The sequence below is a fragment of the Lutra lutra genome, chromosome 13, assembly GCF_902655055.1.
Source record: "Lutra lutra chromosome 13, mLutLut1.2, whole genome shotgun sequence".
Lineage (NCBI taxonomy): Eukaryota > Metazoa > Chordata > Mammalia > Carnivora > Mustelidae > Lutra > Lutra lutra.
Window position 1 is genome coordinate 8,403,900 of NC_062290.1, and position 16,317 is coordinate 8,420,216.

A 16,317-nucleotide genomic window follows, 5' to 3' on the forward strand; every position below is an offset into this window, starting at 1 on the left:
GAGCCCCAGAGTCAGCATACACCTCATCTTGCCCGACACCCCGCTAAGAGACCACCCCCAAACGAGTCCACTTTAAACATTTCATGACTCTGTGGATCAGGAATTGGGGCAGGGCTCACCTTGCGGTTTTTCTGCCCGCCTCGCGGGAACTGAAGTCATTCGGTGGGTTCTTCTGCCGAACGAGTGAGTGGTTTGCCACAACCTCCTCGACGTTTCCACATCTGCGGGGATGGTGGGAGGCTGGGCTCAGCGGGGGCTGGCATCCGGACACCTGCAGGTGGCGTCCTGCAGTGGCGTCCCGCATGGTCCTCCACGTGGGGTCCTGCATGTGGGGTCCAGCACGTGGCATCCTAAAGAGGCGTCCTGCACCGGGTGTACAGCACGTGGCATCCAGCACGTGGCATCCTGTACGTGGCGTCCAGCACGTGGCATCCAGCACGTGGGGGCCAGCACGGGGCGTCCTGCACATCTTCTTTTACAGGCACTCATATGCTGCCAAAGACTGTTCCCGGGGCAAGAAGAGGAAGTTTCTTGGGCTGCAGTTTCTTCTCTGAAAATAAAAGCATGGCGTGGCGGCGGTGGTCTGAGATTGCCTCCGCCCGGAGAGTCCCACACTTCAACGCTGTCACCGACGGTGCGCACTGGATAGCTCGTCTCTCCTTCTCTAGGACAGCAGGAGACTTCGGGAACAGCAGACAAACAGCGATAGAATATTTTGAGAGCTATTCGTCTAAAGGGCTGGGAGTTAGGAACCAGGCTGGTAGGACAAACCTGCGACGCATCGGGACTTCGCTGCACCAGCAAACACCATCAAACACCAGCAGGAAACCGCTTCTCCAAGGGCTGAAGCTGGTTTCTTCAGGATTTCATCTCCTCCTTGCCTAGGCTTCCCTCCAGGCCCTGCTGGACAGTGGGGACATAAGACAGAGAAAGAGGCAGAATTTGACACTCCAATGAAAATGACTCTTTTGGACAAATATTCACTTAACTTGTATTTAAACTTCTTGTTATGCCCGAGTTTTTGCGTCCGAGAGACCACCAAGGAGCCAAGCACCGATGTAATCACACGAGGGTTTGTTTGACAAGCTTAAGCCTGGGCCCAAGTATACCCGACACAGTGGAGTAGGGACTTGGAGCCCCAGCCAGATTATAGTCAGAGTTTTTAAAGGCAGAGGAGGGGTGGACTCGGCGGTGGGTGAGGACAAAGGCGGTTATGGATGATGTAAATCTCTAAGGAATTCTGGAAGCGAGGTCTCCAGGACCTTGAGGGGCTAGCTGTTGTCTGAGGAAAAGGTTATTCATTACCAATAATAAGAATCTTCCTATGAGACCCTTTAGATGTATATCAGTGGGTCATATACTTGGGAATGATTCTCGACACTATCTTGGAGGTTTAGAGATAAAGTTTCCTAAAGGAATTGTTAAAAGTAGACTTACAGGATTCTGGTCAGACCTGTCGGGGTAGGGGGTTGGTCAGGCTAGGATTGTCCTTAGCAAAATCTCAGGGTGAGGGCAGTTAAGTCCCCAGGGGAGAGCCGCTCTGTCTGTTTCAAGGGCTTGTCAATAGGTGAGGAATTTTAATGATTTTCTTCTCCCTCTGTTTCCCACATCAGCTAAACTTGAGGTGGGATGGCCTTAATTTTCTCAGCCTCCACACTCCTTACACAGCTGTTTCTCCCTTCTTTGCCCTCTTTTTCACGATGGCTTCTGAGTGCCGGTGAAGCGTGAAGGTATGCTTAATAATGGGCCTCGAGAGGCAGTGGGCCCAGGTATGTCCTTCTGTGGAGACTCGGGACCTGTGGCTGTGCCCATCACATCTCCGCACTGTCATCTGAGAAGGATGGTCCCCATCTGGCCTAAGGCAGGAAATAGTGTCCCCTGAGGCTCATGGCCGGCCTTTGTCATTGAATTTCGTGCCCTTGGCAGTTGCCTGTTTCTGCCCCCTGACCCCCCTCCCCCCCAGGCTCCGGCTGCTGCTGGTCTAGCCCTCCTCTTAGCATCCCTGTGGCTTCTCACCAGCAAGCATCAAGTTTCAGACCCTTTGTCCCATACACCCAAGTTCAGCCAAATCCAGAGTTTCCCTTAGGCTCATCTCTCTAGCCACTCCCCTCTTCTCCTTCTGCCCTGTTTTTCTCTTAGAGACCTGTAGCGTTCACCAGACCGTGCTTGGGGACGGGGGCACAACACTGCACAAGTCCAGGAGGGACCGTTCCTAAAGAATGCAATGGAACCTGTGCCCCGACCTTGCAGAACACAAGAGGCTCTTCTGCGAGAAGCAGACTGTCGATCTCAATATTGGATTCGTTCAAGAATCCGAGAAACCCTAACCACACATTTGTGTTTACATCCTGACCTTCTTCCCCCCCAACCCCTCAAGCCTCAAGACCCCAGATGTCTCCCTGACCATCCACGAAACCAATACGTCCCATATATTATCTCCAGACTCTTCTCTTCTCAAACTTCTCTGGAGTTTCTGAGCCAGTCCACCAGGCCTAGCTTCTGTCATATTAATAGGAGCTCAAAGACGCGAAAATTCATTTCTTCTCACCAAAGCCTGGCTTTGAACTCTATTATCTTGCTAGTGACTGAAAAATCCTATTTGTGACTCAGGGATGAATAACCTTATTGTTATAGTTGGTCTCCACCCTGCCCCCCCGCAGCTCCTAAATCAATTGTTCCAGTGGCTGGAGAACCCCAGGGCGACAATCATTCTAGGAGTTGGAAATACAACACAGATATATTTTAAATGATTATCCCCATATGCATATATGTGGCAGACCTGGTCTTCACGTTTTATAAATAGTGGCATTACAAGGCTCTCGGGGGTTAGGGAACAGGGTGAAAACTTCTCTTCTTTTGTTATACAGGATTTTTTTTTTCTTTTTACCTTCTTCCTGGGCCTGTTTTCCCAACATTTGGGTTTTTTAACACTCTTCTAACGAGAGGATATATTCTCTTCCTAGACTGATTTTTTTCTATCATGGACTTGTTGCATTTTGGGGCACATGCTTCACTGTGAATTTCTAGGTGAAGCAACCAAAATACTAACTAAGGCTCATGAGTTTGCCTCTTTCAGGAAAGCACAGTTCCCACGAAAAACATCCCACGTTTTGGTTCTAGCCATGCAACTGAGGAGCCTTTGATCTAACGTGGCCCTTCACCTGGGCAGGCTGCAGGTTCTCTGGGAAGTGAGGGGCGTGGGGATCTCACCAGAGCTCTGGCTAAGCCACCTACAGGAGCCTGTGTAGCTGAACTGATACCATGGGCTACTCATTCTTCCAAACCCCATTCTTGGGCACCTTCTGGACACCGCCCTATCCCTCCAGCTCAGCACTCCTCGGCTCCCAGGCTTGGTGGCCTGAACTTCTTAGTTCCCAGCCTCAAATAATTTTGTCTGAATGCGTTGCTGTCAGGGGGGCTTCTGAGATTCACCAGGGCAGCCCAGCCCAGGTCCCAAGAGGGGTGTGTGGTTGCACTTGCCCACACACTCTCCTTCTTCTTCCCCGATCGTCTTCCTCATCATCCTACCCTTCCCTGAGAAGTAGTAATATGTTGCTAATCTCTGATAATGTCTTAATAATTCATATTAAGTTATTAGCACTGATAGGTAGTCAATTGCTATTAAGATGGGAACGGGGAGGGAGACAAACCATCAGAGACTCTTAATCTCAAGAAACAAAGTGAGGGTTGCTGGAGGGGAGGGTGGGGGAGGGCTGGGGTGGCTGGGGGATGGACATTGTGGAGGGTTTGTGCTATGGTGAGTGCTGTGAATTGTGTAAGACTGATGATTCACAGACCCATACCCCTGAAACAAATAATACATTATATGTTAATAAAAAAAATAAAATGATTTAGGGGAAAAAATAATAATCCTGGGGCAGATGGATTGATGCATTGGGTAGAAATGCTCATGTTTGCAGTTCCTCTAAATCACTGGTTCTCACGTTAGGGGGGTGGGGTTCAGTTATTTTTTTCCTCCCACTTCCCACCCTCAGGACATTTGGCACTAACTAGAGACACTTTGGTTGTCCCATTTGGAGGGGGGGGGCTCCTGGCATCTAACGGGAAGAAGTCAGGGATGCTGCTGACGACCCACAAGGCACAGGACAGCCCCCCTCCCCCCCAAATGTCGGTAGTGATGAGGTTCCACAGCCCTGATCTCATCAAAGCACAGAGGCTGTGGCCTTCTCTGCCTACCGGTGAGCTCAGCCCACCCCCACTTTTGTATTTGCTTCTTGAATAAGGGGACAGATCTCGGGATCCTCCTTCTTAGAAGGGAAATGGGGGCGGGGGTAGGGGAGACAGCCCAGCAAGCAAGGAGGCAGCTGGCCTCCAGCAAGAGGGTAAATGGTGGGGCCCAGGCAGGCTGACGCCAAGTGCGCCCAGCCCAGCTGAGCACGCAAGAAGGTGGAAGTGCTGGGTCAGCACGGGGGGCCTGAGGGTGGGAAGGGGGTGTCTGAGAGACACAGGGAGGTCCCGCCTCAGCCCTGCCCCTGAACTGCCACGCCCAGCCTCTTGGGCAGCACACCGGACCCCAGCTAAGCCCGTGACTCTAGGGAGCCCGTGTGTTAAGCTAATGTGCTTTTCTCTACTTGGCTAGACTCCTAAAAAAAAAAAAAAAAAAAAAAAAAAAAGTCTTATCCTTCATTCTTTGTTCCTGCAATCCCACTTTTTTTTCTGAAAAAAGTTGAGACCCACTGGTACCTTCTTTTATCATATTTCAGTTTCCTAACTGGGGGCTCCAGGAGGAACAATATTATCTTTTTCATAAACCAAGAGCCTGGCACCTAGCAGATGCTCAAAATATGTTTGTGGGAATAAAGGATTTTCTAAGGCAGAGGAACAAGGCACAAGCATGTCATATTTTCTGTGCTTTGTGATCTTTCCTTTTAAAGTCACAGAGCCATGTTAATAATTTGTCAACTCTCTTAATTAGGACAATTTACAGTTTTAAGATATGTGTGACACAGGGGGGGGACTTGGGTCCACAAATGCTTACTGAGCAGATACCAGTCAGTGTTTTAGGAGCTGTGAGGGATATACAGATAAGTAGATCGTGATTTCTGCATCAGGTAGTTTAGATTGGGGGAGGGAGAGGCAATTTGCAAAGAGCTAGCTAGTCCAAACAGATTACAACAGATACTAAAATGGGAGTCTACAGGGCAAGACTGACCAGTGCCCAGAAGAGAGATAAATTTAGAGAATTCTGACTCTACAAAGAAAGCTTAAAGGCAAAGGGGTTTCTGAATTGGGGACTGGAGACCGAGTAGATATTGACTGGTTCCCCTCGTACACCCACCCCACAGCCAAGACCTGACTGAATCCACCTTCCACCTGTAGGCAGATGCCCTTGCCATGATTTCCTATCTTTTTAATGTAAATGTGAGGTATAGACTGAAAAATGCACAATTCATAAATATATAGCTCGATGAACTGTCATGAAATGGGCACACTCGTGTCCCTGGCACCCAGGTTACATGATAGAACCCTGTTTCCAGAAGGGTCTTTGTGCCCCCTCCCCACGCTACTCCTCCTAACTCCCTAAGCCTCAGCCCTCTCGTGTTTCTCATGCAACAGAGACATTGTACCTGATTTCACAGAAATGCAATTTTGTAAACTGTTTTCAATCGTGAGTTACTTCAGTAGTCCAAATTGTGTTCCATGGGAATCATCCGTTCTTTCCCCACATAGCTAGAATTTATTAATTTTCACTGCCGTATGACATTCCATCATATGAATAGACCTTGACTTATTTACCTAATCTGTAGATGATAAGGGGGTTGTTTCAAGATTTGGCAAACTTCAGAAATTGCCTTAAAAAATTTTTTTTTTTAAGATTTTATTTTATTTATTTATTTGACACAAAGAGAGAGATCACAAGTAGGCAGAGAACCAAGCAAAGAAAGAGGGAATCAGGCTCCCTGCCGAGCAGAGAGCCTGATGCAGGGCTCGATCCCAGGATCCTGAGATCATGACTGGAGCTGAAGGCAGAGGCCCAACCCACCGAGCCACCCAGGTGCCCCCAGAAATTGCCATTTTTGTATGTATCTTGGTGAATACCCCAAGAAGTATGTGTATATTTCCCCACTGGGTATATGCCTTGGACTTAAACTTCTAAACACAACTCAATTCCATGAACCATTTGTAGAGAAGACTGACTGTGAGCTGGGTGGTTGGGAGGACGGGTGGGGAGAATCCTTGTGCTGGTCGTGGTAACGGAGGATGGAGGGGGAGATTCCAGACTGAGCAGAGGGTGCACAGACGAGATGGACATGGCAGAAAACCCAGGCTTGCCCACGTGATGAGCACAGTCAGAGGGATGCCCTCCTCACGGCACCCCACAGGACGTGGAAATGGGTCTGGAACTACAGTCACTCTGTCCTCCACCTTCAGCTCCCATCTTAACCACAGACGTTAGCCACGCCGAGGCCACGCGCTCTGGCAAGACTTTCTGTGTAACTGAAATCAGGTTTTATCCCTGATTTATTAGGATTTTCTCAAATTGCTAATACCATTATTCTACCCCCATCCATTTCATCAGTCGCAGTAAACCTCAGTCGCCTTGAATCAGTCCCAAACAGTCCCAAAGGTTTATTTGGCCCTATATTTCTTAACACAATTTATAGCATTCAAATATTGAGTTAGATTTCGGGATGACATTCATCAAGCCTGCTGTAATATGCCCTCAACTTCTTTCTCATCATCCCTGTCATCTATCTTGGCAGTAAATGTGCCGTTGCTTTACCTCTGTTCCATATGATCAGATAAAATCACTTTCTCTCTCCCGGGCTTGCGTTTCCACAGCGCTCCGAACTCATCTCCATGGACTGCTTAAACGTCACTACTTCCATAACACTTTGCAATAAGCTCGCCTCTTCCAATATATTTCCCCCAGGTACGCCTCAGATTTATTTGTTTATTTGTTTGTTTGTTTGTACCTTTCCAAGAGTTGGCATCACTTACATGGGCAGGGATGTTCTCTTTCCCAAAGCAAAGATCGAGCGGCTCCTGGATCTCCAAGGATGCGTGCGCTCCCAGAGACAGAGGGAGGAAATACGGAGACTTCTGGGAAAATCCCATTTATAGGGCTCCTTGTCCAGGCTGGGTTAGTCCCCAGCACTGCAATTTCCAGGGCTCCAGCCGAAGAGGCAGTGCTCCCAGGAAAGACGAGGCAACAGCTTCCCCTTCCCCAGCCCTTATCGACTCCAACCGAAGCCAGGGCTGGGTCATTCGGTCCCACCCTGCTTGTTCTGTCACCTGGGAATCTGAGAGCTCCAGAAACCACAACAAATGGAGCTTACAATCCCCACCAGTTACCAGGGAGAGTCCCAGATGTGCCCTGGGGGTATTTTGACATCAGTCATCCGTGTGTCCCAGAGCCCTCATTGTACACTCTCTAAGTGGAATAGAGCACAGGCCCTGAGGACAACCTCGAATCTGTGTTAAGAGACTGTACCACCTTCTGATATTGGGCAGAATATTTTCTTCCCCTATGAATGGGAGTTTACCACTGCCTCCCTGGAAAACCAAGGCACCCAACATACCGCAGAAGGCATGGTAGAACTGAGGACACGGGAGCTAAGCTGTCTTTCTGGAGAGCTAGGGAGCAGGATGTGGACACTGGCCACTTGGGGCACAGGGCCTGGGAGCAGGGGGGTGGGACAGCCCTAGGATGAGCTGGGAAGCCAGGGAAAGCCTCGAGCTCATCTAGCATATTCCACCAGGAAGACTGATGGCCTCAGCCAGTCCAACCGCTACCTCTCAGACCGTTCAGTTTCCTGGAGTTGTCCAGGTCCTGCCATTGTCCCCCACTAATTCTTATTCCTCTTCCGCAGAGATGAAGAGCTGAGGAAAACAGGAGAAAGAAGAAAAGATGCTGGCCAGAGCCTGCCCCCTCTTTCGGCCAGAAAACTAGATCCCACTTCAGTGTGCTTGCCTCTCTCCCTGTCCTTTATTTTAGGTCCTTACGGGGCATGCCTATCTCAGAGTTTGAAGGCTTCTCGAAACACACGTCCTACAGTTCAATCACTCGGGCCATGTGGGAAACCATCACCTCTTCCTTGAAACTTTCATATGGCCTTTCTCCTGCTGGGCCAGTGCCCAGCGAATGTTGAATTTCCAGTTTGAAAGCGAGCACACTGCCATGCAGATTTCATACATTCTTGCTAGCAGAACTGGAAAAGTCCTTCTCCAGAAATACATAGCTACGCTGAAACCCATGATCTTGGTTTATCGGCAGAGAAAGTAGGGACAAAAAATAAAAAATAAAAAAATCCTATATTAAGCTTCAGCAATCCCAAACCTTGACGACTGTTGCCACAGTCAGGCAAGTTAATGCCACCATCTGCAACAGCTGGGTTTCCACAAATACCACGGGGCCTCTTACTCATCAGTGGCATTGTGTCTCCAAAGCCATGTTGGTTTTGCAAGATTGCCTGCTGCTTGGCACTGTTTCAGCGTGCGAATATTTCCATTGAAGATTTCCCCATCTGGCAGCTGCCCAGGCGGTCATGCCCTGGTGTGCTTGGTGGTGTTCTTACAAGGGGATCAGTCCACGGAGAACGTGACACCTGCCTGAGGGCTATGAGGGAAATAGTCAGGCAAAGCAAAATGTCACAGAGCACGGCTGCAAAGACATAAATCAAATACGTTGCATGCTGTTCATGTAGCCAGGTGACAGGAGCCCATCTGGCTATAATCTAGTCCTTGGAAACAGAGTCAGAGATCCACGAAGTGACAGCTGCACAGATGTAGGAATTTTTGTCCCCCATCAGTAAACCTGCGATGTTTGGATTGTTTGCAGTGCTCCCACTGGAGATGTTCACCCAGCTCATGAGAACGTCTTTTCAGCAATCCCATGAACTTGGCCTTTCTAGGCTTGAAAGGCCAGCCAATTCTCATCACATGCTAGTCTCCAGGAGACGGGTGAGAGGCAAAGTCAGAGCCACTATGTCTTCCTACTGGCGACCTCTCCTGAGTAGCTTAATTAAAATGTTTCAGGGGAAGGGAAGAAGATAGAAGGTAGAAGTGGGTTTTCATTTTCTTTCCCAGTAAAAACTCATCTCTCATTCCATCTCAACACAAACAGAATCATGATTTATGTCTCCCAGTTTTCAAAGGTGATTTCCTGCGCTTGTGGCATTTCTGATCTATATTAGGCAATTACTCCCCACTCCTCCACCAGGAAGCAGGAGGAGAAAGAAGACTGAGGTGCCTTCCCATGTGCTTTGGGTACGAAGAGAACAGTGCCAAAGCCAATCCTTTGCCTATAATCAGTGCTGGCTGGACTGAATATAAACAAAGAACAAACATATCCGGTGGAAGGAAGAGGGCGAGCATTCTGTGGGCATAAGACTCACCTCCCAAAATGCTCCAGCCCCACAGGGTGGGAATTAGGGGCTCTGCCGAAGTTGACTGTTCATCAGAGTGCACTGTTGTAAGAATGATTTCCAGATCCTTTACCCACCCTGTTCAAATCCCTGTTGTGAGAGCTGAGTAAGAAGATGTCCTGGCAAATGGGCCTCCCCCTGAGCAAATTACCTCTCCTCTGTAAGTCTCAGTTACTTCATCTGTAAAATGGAAATAGTAAGAGGATCTACCCAGCGTCATGGTAGCATCAGCTCTCACTGGCTTGAGAGAGCTGTTTCTGTGCTTCTCTTCCCAACTCTGGGTTCAGCGACATCACATTGATGGGTTGAAAATAACCAGGTAGGAATATTTACACCATGGAAATTGGCAAACGCCACACACCAGAGCATTTTCTTTTTGGAGAGCTAGCTATTAAACATTTTGGGGGAATTAATAAGATAATTTATGTTAAAGGGCTTCACAGTGTCTTGCACATTGAGGATTGTGAATGATTACCGTATTTCATACATGTATTTCATACATGCTAAGACTTTCTGTTTTATTTTCACATCCATAAAATCATTTTTATTTTACTTTGACTTATAGTCAAAGTATACAGTATACAGTTATAATTGGCAGCATTTTTCCTTATTGGCTTAAAAAATAATGGTTCGTGTGTCCATCAATAGAGTATTAAGAATTGATGAAACACATTACTATTATTATTATTATTACCAGCATCATCATTTTTATATTAGGTCCTTTATAACTGTCCACATATGTGATTCTCAAAATGTGAGGGAAAACCCCAAAGTCCCACCAAACCTAGAGTAGCATCTGGCTGATTCTAGGGGAGCCTTGGAATTAGACAAAAAACCCTCCCTGTCTTCACCCTTGCCTACAACTGGGAGTTCTCCCTCCTCTCCTCAAGCTGTTCTCTCTCCCCAGGTCCTCTAGCTAAGCTCTGTGTCAGAATAATGCTACAGGATCCTTGACATGCATGAGTCACTTTGGTGAATGTGACCCCTCCCAGAGCATTCTGTGCTGAAGGCTGACTGCTCACTAGGCACCAGGAGCTGGTGTCCCCACTGAAGGCACTCCATGGTGTGACAGGCAGAAGAGGGCTGGGCTGCTCAGGAGGTTTTCTTGATACGAGAATAACCCACACAGATTCCTGCTTGCAATTTGATTCCTATTGCCTGGTAGGGGACAATGGCCGAGACCCAGTACCATTGATTGAATAATGCAATGAATGACTGAGTAGAAATAAAAAAGATTTGCCAAATATGAAGATTTTAATACCTGAGGCCACCAAGCATTATTTAGGCTGTAGTAAATGGTACTCAAGCATCTTGCTACTGAGATGTAAATTATTCTAGCTCTTTTAAGGGACAGTTTGCTGGCGCATATTAAAATTTAATACGTACCTAGCACACTGCCTGCTTCAGAGAAGCAGTCCCGGAAGGCACAAACTAGAGTTCACAGGATGTTCATGGCTGTGCCCTCTCGACTGGCAAAACCCAGAAACAACCGAAATACTAATAAGGGATGGGTTAAATAAATGTTGCTGCCCCCGTAGCCATTCTGAGGACAGCAGTTTGGCGGAATGAGGTCAATTTGTACACGGTGACAAGGAAAGAAATATTACAGGGAGAAGAAAGCAATTTACCAAACACCATATATACATAAGAGGATAATGAAACAAAACCATTTCCCCCCTGTATCGTACATGAGCTTTAATGTGTAAGTGAAACTGAGAACCGTTATCTCTGCGAACGCGGGTACGCTGGGTGTGGGGCGGGTGGGGCCTATGGTCAAGGCCAACTGTAGCTTGATTTTTATGCTTAATTTTAATTTTACGACCGACAGGTATTCCTAGGTTGTTTGTGTCACGAAAAACTGTAAGTAAATAAGAGGGAAGCCTGGCCAGAGGATGCTCGGGCTGAGGCACCTGTGCGTGCAGCAGCTAAGGGAGCACTCTGCTGCGGAAGGGCTGCCCAGTGGGAACCCGCGCCTCGGAGGGAGCACAGCTGCGCACGGCGGCTCACACCTGCCGCGGGAGGAGAGGGCGCGCATGCGCTGACGGGACCGCGGTGGTCCCGGGGCCCTGCCTTTCTTCGGCTTTCCTCTGCTGCAGCCCCATGGGGTGGAGGTAGAGGGTGGGGTGTTCCTGGAGAGAAGGATGGAAAGGGAGAAGAGAGTCATGCCTACCTCGCAGGACCATGGCTCTCAGGCATGTGCATGCTTGCCGATGAAACACCCGTAAGGACTGGGTGGCAGAAATGTAGGGGCGCCTGGTGGCTCAGTGGGTTAAAGCCTCTGCCTTCAGCTCAGGTCATGATCCCAGGGTCCTGGGATCGAGCCCCACATCGGGCTCTCTGCTCAGCAGGTAGCCTGCTTCCCTCTCTCTCTCTGCCTGCCTCTCTGCCTGCTTGTGATCTCTGTCAAATGAATAAATAAAATCTTAAAAAAAAAAAAAAAAAGAAAGAAAGAGAAATGCAGTCCAGGGATTCAGGACCGGACACCAAATTTCTGGCAAAGGGAAACCTGATGAAGACGATGCTGGCGTTTTTCACTTCCAAACCGTGGACAAAGTCTGATGTGCTCCGGGGACATTCGGCTGCGTTGAAAATCAGGAACCAGCTTTGCCCACTGTGTGAACCCTCTAGCTCCGCGGCCACCTTTGCAATTTTAATTTAAAAAAAAAAAAATCTGTTCTGATGGCTCCCCCCACACTTAATGAGAGCAGCGGCAGACCCTAAGCTTCTTTAACCGCGCGTTGCCTCTCTGGCTCTGGACAGCGCCGGGATGAAAGCTGAGATAAATCACATCACCTACCCGACTGCCAGGCAGGCTGGGGCCGTTGGGGGGAAAGTGGCCTGCCGTGGATTTCCGTGGCCCCGGCACTGGTGAGCACACCTTCCATGAGGCCAAACGGTGTGGGGTGGGGGGGGGGGGGAGGTCCTCGACAGGGAACACAACACGCACTCTACTACCCTCGAGGCTCTGAGCCCTGTCCTGGTTCTTGTGTTTGCAAATGGTTTGTTCATCAAACATTTGCGGCTGGTCATTTCAGTGAACTATTAACCGACCACACAACAGAAGTTCGTTAAGTAGCTACTGTGTGTCTTCAGGGTTGGGACTAAGGATAGAATTGGGGGAAAGGGACAGCCAAGAGCCGGGCTATCAAGAATTCTAGGCGGACTGCTTCCTGATCGGAGGCCATGTGGGAGGGTGGACTGGCTTTGAATCCACCCCATCACTCACCTGCAGATGACTTCCGCCCCTGGGCCTGTTTGTTCTTCTGTAAAATGGGATAAATGCTATTTCCTACTTCAACGTCTGGTTAGGATTAAAAGAGATAAGGATAGGGGCGCCTGGGTGGCTCAGTGGGTTAAGCTGCTGCCTTCGGCTCAGGTCATGATCTCGGAGTCCTGGGATCGAGCCCCGCATCGGGCTCTCTGCTCTCTCGGGGAGCCTGCTTCCTCCTCTCTCTCTGCCTGCCTCTCTGCCTGCTTGTGATCTCTCTGTCAAAAAAAAAAAAAAAAAAAAAAAAAGAGATAAGGATAAAGCACTTAGCTCAAAGAAAATCACCCATTATGATAAGGGCAAAAAGATTTCCAGGCCTCCTTTTATAAGTGAGGCCCAGGAAACTGGTATTTGCAGAATGGGGCAGGGTGGAGGAAGCAGTGCAACTTCTAGCAAAGCTTCCCAAACGAGTGAATTGTGGGTTCCTTTCATTCTCTTATCAGCTCAGTTCTAGAGGGTTAGAACTTGAATTTTTCAGGCATTCATGTTATGGAAATCAACCTTTGCAGAAACCAAATGGAAAAAAAAAAGTCAGAACCTGAAAAACAGATGCATTCTATTTGGGATGTAAATTAAACCTTTTAAGAGGCTTTTAAGAGGTAGCTTTTCCAGGATAATTGCACTGGAAGGACTTGAGGCCAATCTGTCTTTAACCCAAATGTCACCTCGCCGTGGGTACAAGCGGGTCACTTCTAAATTGAGGCCATAATTACAGTGCCTCGGAATCCAATAGATGCTCCAGCAAATCTTCAGGTCCCTTGCCCCGGGTTACTGCTAGCAGGCTCTAAGGGGGTTTCCACGGGTCCATAGGGACTGGGAGTGGAGGATTGCCACACACCCCTCTTCCTGTTTAGCTCTCCCGGCCCGCTCCACCTGCTCCAGTGGGTTGCCCATAAAGGAAACTCACCAGTGCCCTTGCTGTCACCGTTGCTGGTCCTGGGATCCCAGTGTCCTTGCCCAATGGTGCTGTCTCCTCTTGGGGAGCCAAGGTAATCACGGATGACCTCCCAACCCCGGGACCATGCATTGTGCTTTAGGCCCAGCAGCCATTCTGTATGTGGTTCAGAGTCCCACCAAGTCCCTCATGGAATCAGTTCTGTCACCTTCTGGCCTTGGTTAGCAATATCACAGAAGCTAAGTGCTTCCCGGACAGGGAAGAGAGACCAGACCACACCCTGCAAAAGCCCCTTCTGTATTCTCCTCAGCTGCCCCAGCTCCAAATATACCCCCTTTTCCCTAAGTTCTGAAAAGAGCCCCCAGGGCAAGCATGAAACAGACCCTAATGGAGGGAAGTTGCCCAGCCAACAACTTTATCAGCCAAAGACCCTGTTGTTCCCAGGGCTGCTGAAGTCATTTGCTTGACCTTCGTGGTCAATAAACCGAAAATAAGGTTTTCATTAACCTGGTAAACAAACAAACAACAAACAAAAACAAAAAACGAAAAAACGACACCCGCAACACCTTAAATAGCTCTCTGATTTTGTTCCGAGCTTAGATCATAGTTGTTCTTCCCTAAGGAACCTGGTAAAGGTAAGTGAGGCATAAAAATGATCAAAGACATAAAAATACCAAACGGGAAATGCAGAAGATGTTTTCCTACAGGTAATTAATATTATAAACATTCCTTATAAGCTGATACAAGTTAGACAAATTATCATAATAACAATTCCTTCAAAGCAGTGGTTGGTGAGGGTTGTGAGTTAAAATTACTACGAACCTTTGTTTATACTTAAAATTAACTTTTTTCCACTTCACTGCATTCATCAGGGAGGATTTATCGGAATGAATTCTTTTAGTCCTCCCTGCATATTACTGTATTTTCTACTGTGTGCCAGGCACGATTTTAGGGTATTATACATGACTGACCGAGTAGACCAGACCCTGACTTCATGGACTTTCTTTCTGTAATTGGGGGATGGAAAAAACAAACAAGAAAACAAGAAAGAAACATAATGTAGTGGTAAGAGTCGTAAAGATAAAGGAAGGGATCAGAGATGATAGGAATACTTTAAATAGGGTCAGGAGGAGGTGATACCTGAGCCAATGTTGGATTGAAATGGGACAGCATGTCATATGGTTACCTAGAGAGAAGCATGGTCCCATTGGTAGTGGGGTGGGGGGTGGCAAGTGCAAAGGCCCTGAGGTGCTCCAGGTGTTTGAAGAACACAAAGCTAAGGTGAGAGGACAGTTTGGGGGGGGTGATGCTCAGAAGCAGTGTCACAGAGTAGGTACGTCTCCGTGAGGGTTTTGATTTTAACTCGGTATCTTTGACGATGATCTATAAGTTTTGATTCTGAATCTAAAAATAGTCTGATCACAGAGCCTGGGTGGCTCAGTTGGTTAAGCGTCTGCCCTCAGCTCATGTCATGATCCTGGAACCCTGGGATCAAGCCCCAACCTTTGGAATCCCTGCTTCTCCCTTTCCCTCTAGCTCCCCCTGCTTGTGAGCTCTCCCTTTCTCTCTCTGTCAAATAAACAAATAAATGTTAAAAAAATTCCGATCATTTTTATAGAGGACGCTCTGCTGAACCACCCAAATAGCCCAATCCCGCTACAGGATCAACGCAGTCATTTCCCCCAGACGCGGAAGGTGCTCGCTGCTGAAGCCTCAGGCACATCCACCAACTCCAGGCCCTGGGGCTGGAGGGCGGGGCCTCACCCTCGCTTATGCTCCGCCCACAGCAATGGCAGCCAATGGCTGGTCAACGTGGGACGGTGGTGGCTCCGCCCCCTGGCCTCAGTTGGAATAAGAGTTCAGTTTCAGGTTCGCTTCAGAGCCTGTCGAGGGGTGGGTTGAGGTCTCCTCTGCAGTCGTACCACGGTCCAGCGTCTCGCCTTCTGTCCGGTTCTGCTTGCCGCAAGCGGCGCAGGTGTGGATCCTGCGAACACTGCCTGGGACGCCTCCAGGAGGCCAGGCCCGAAACCTCAGGGCTCTCCCCTGGGGAGTCAACCCGAGACAGTTCTGAGTAACAAGCTACACGACACAGATCCGTAGATGGGGAAGTCGGGGATGACAGCCACCGTGTTCCGGAAAGTTGACGTAACCGGTGAGTTCATTTTTTATGAGGTTCTTGATGTGGCTGATCACGGGGTGTGAGTCATTTGGTGCTTTTCTCTAAAAGCAGAAAACCGATAAGAAAAGGAAGGAGGTGGAGAGTCTTCTCATGAGTTGGAATCCGGTTTTACTCTGTTCTGGTTCTTTGATCAGTGACTTCACTCACGGATAGGGATTCTTGCTATTTAAGGGCGAATAGACAACCAAAGCAGCTCTGAGAAGTTGTTAGTTTATAGACCCACTCTTCCGAGTTCCGAAAAGTCTGAAGGTCTCAAAGTAGAGAAGATGCGGCCAGACTTAAAAATGTCCTGTTCCTAACGGTCTCATGAGTATATGCCCTCAGCCGGACTGGGCGGCGTCATAATGCCTACAGGTGTTTGAGATTATTACTGATTGCAAATCAGATCGCAAATTGAAGGCAGGTCATCATTTACCCACCCAGAAAAGTCTTTTGACCTCCACCATGCCAGCCTCCCAGCAATAATGAAAATGTGCCCAGCCCCTCTGCTTTGCTGATAGAATTCTCCAGTGAGTTACCTACGGAGTGTCTACTGCTCCTTTCCGCCAGAATCTAAATATTGTCGGAGTGACCGGGTAGCCAGCTA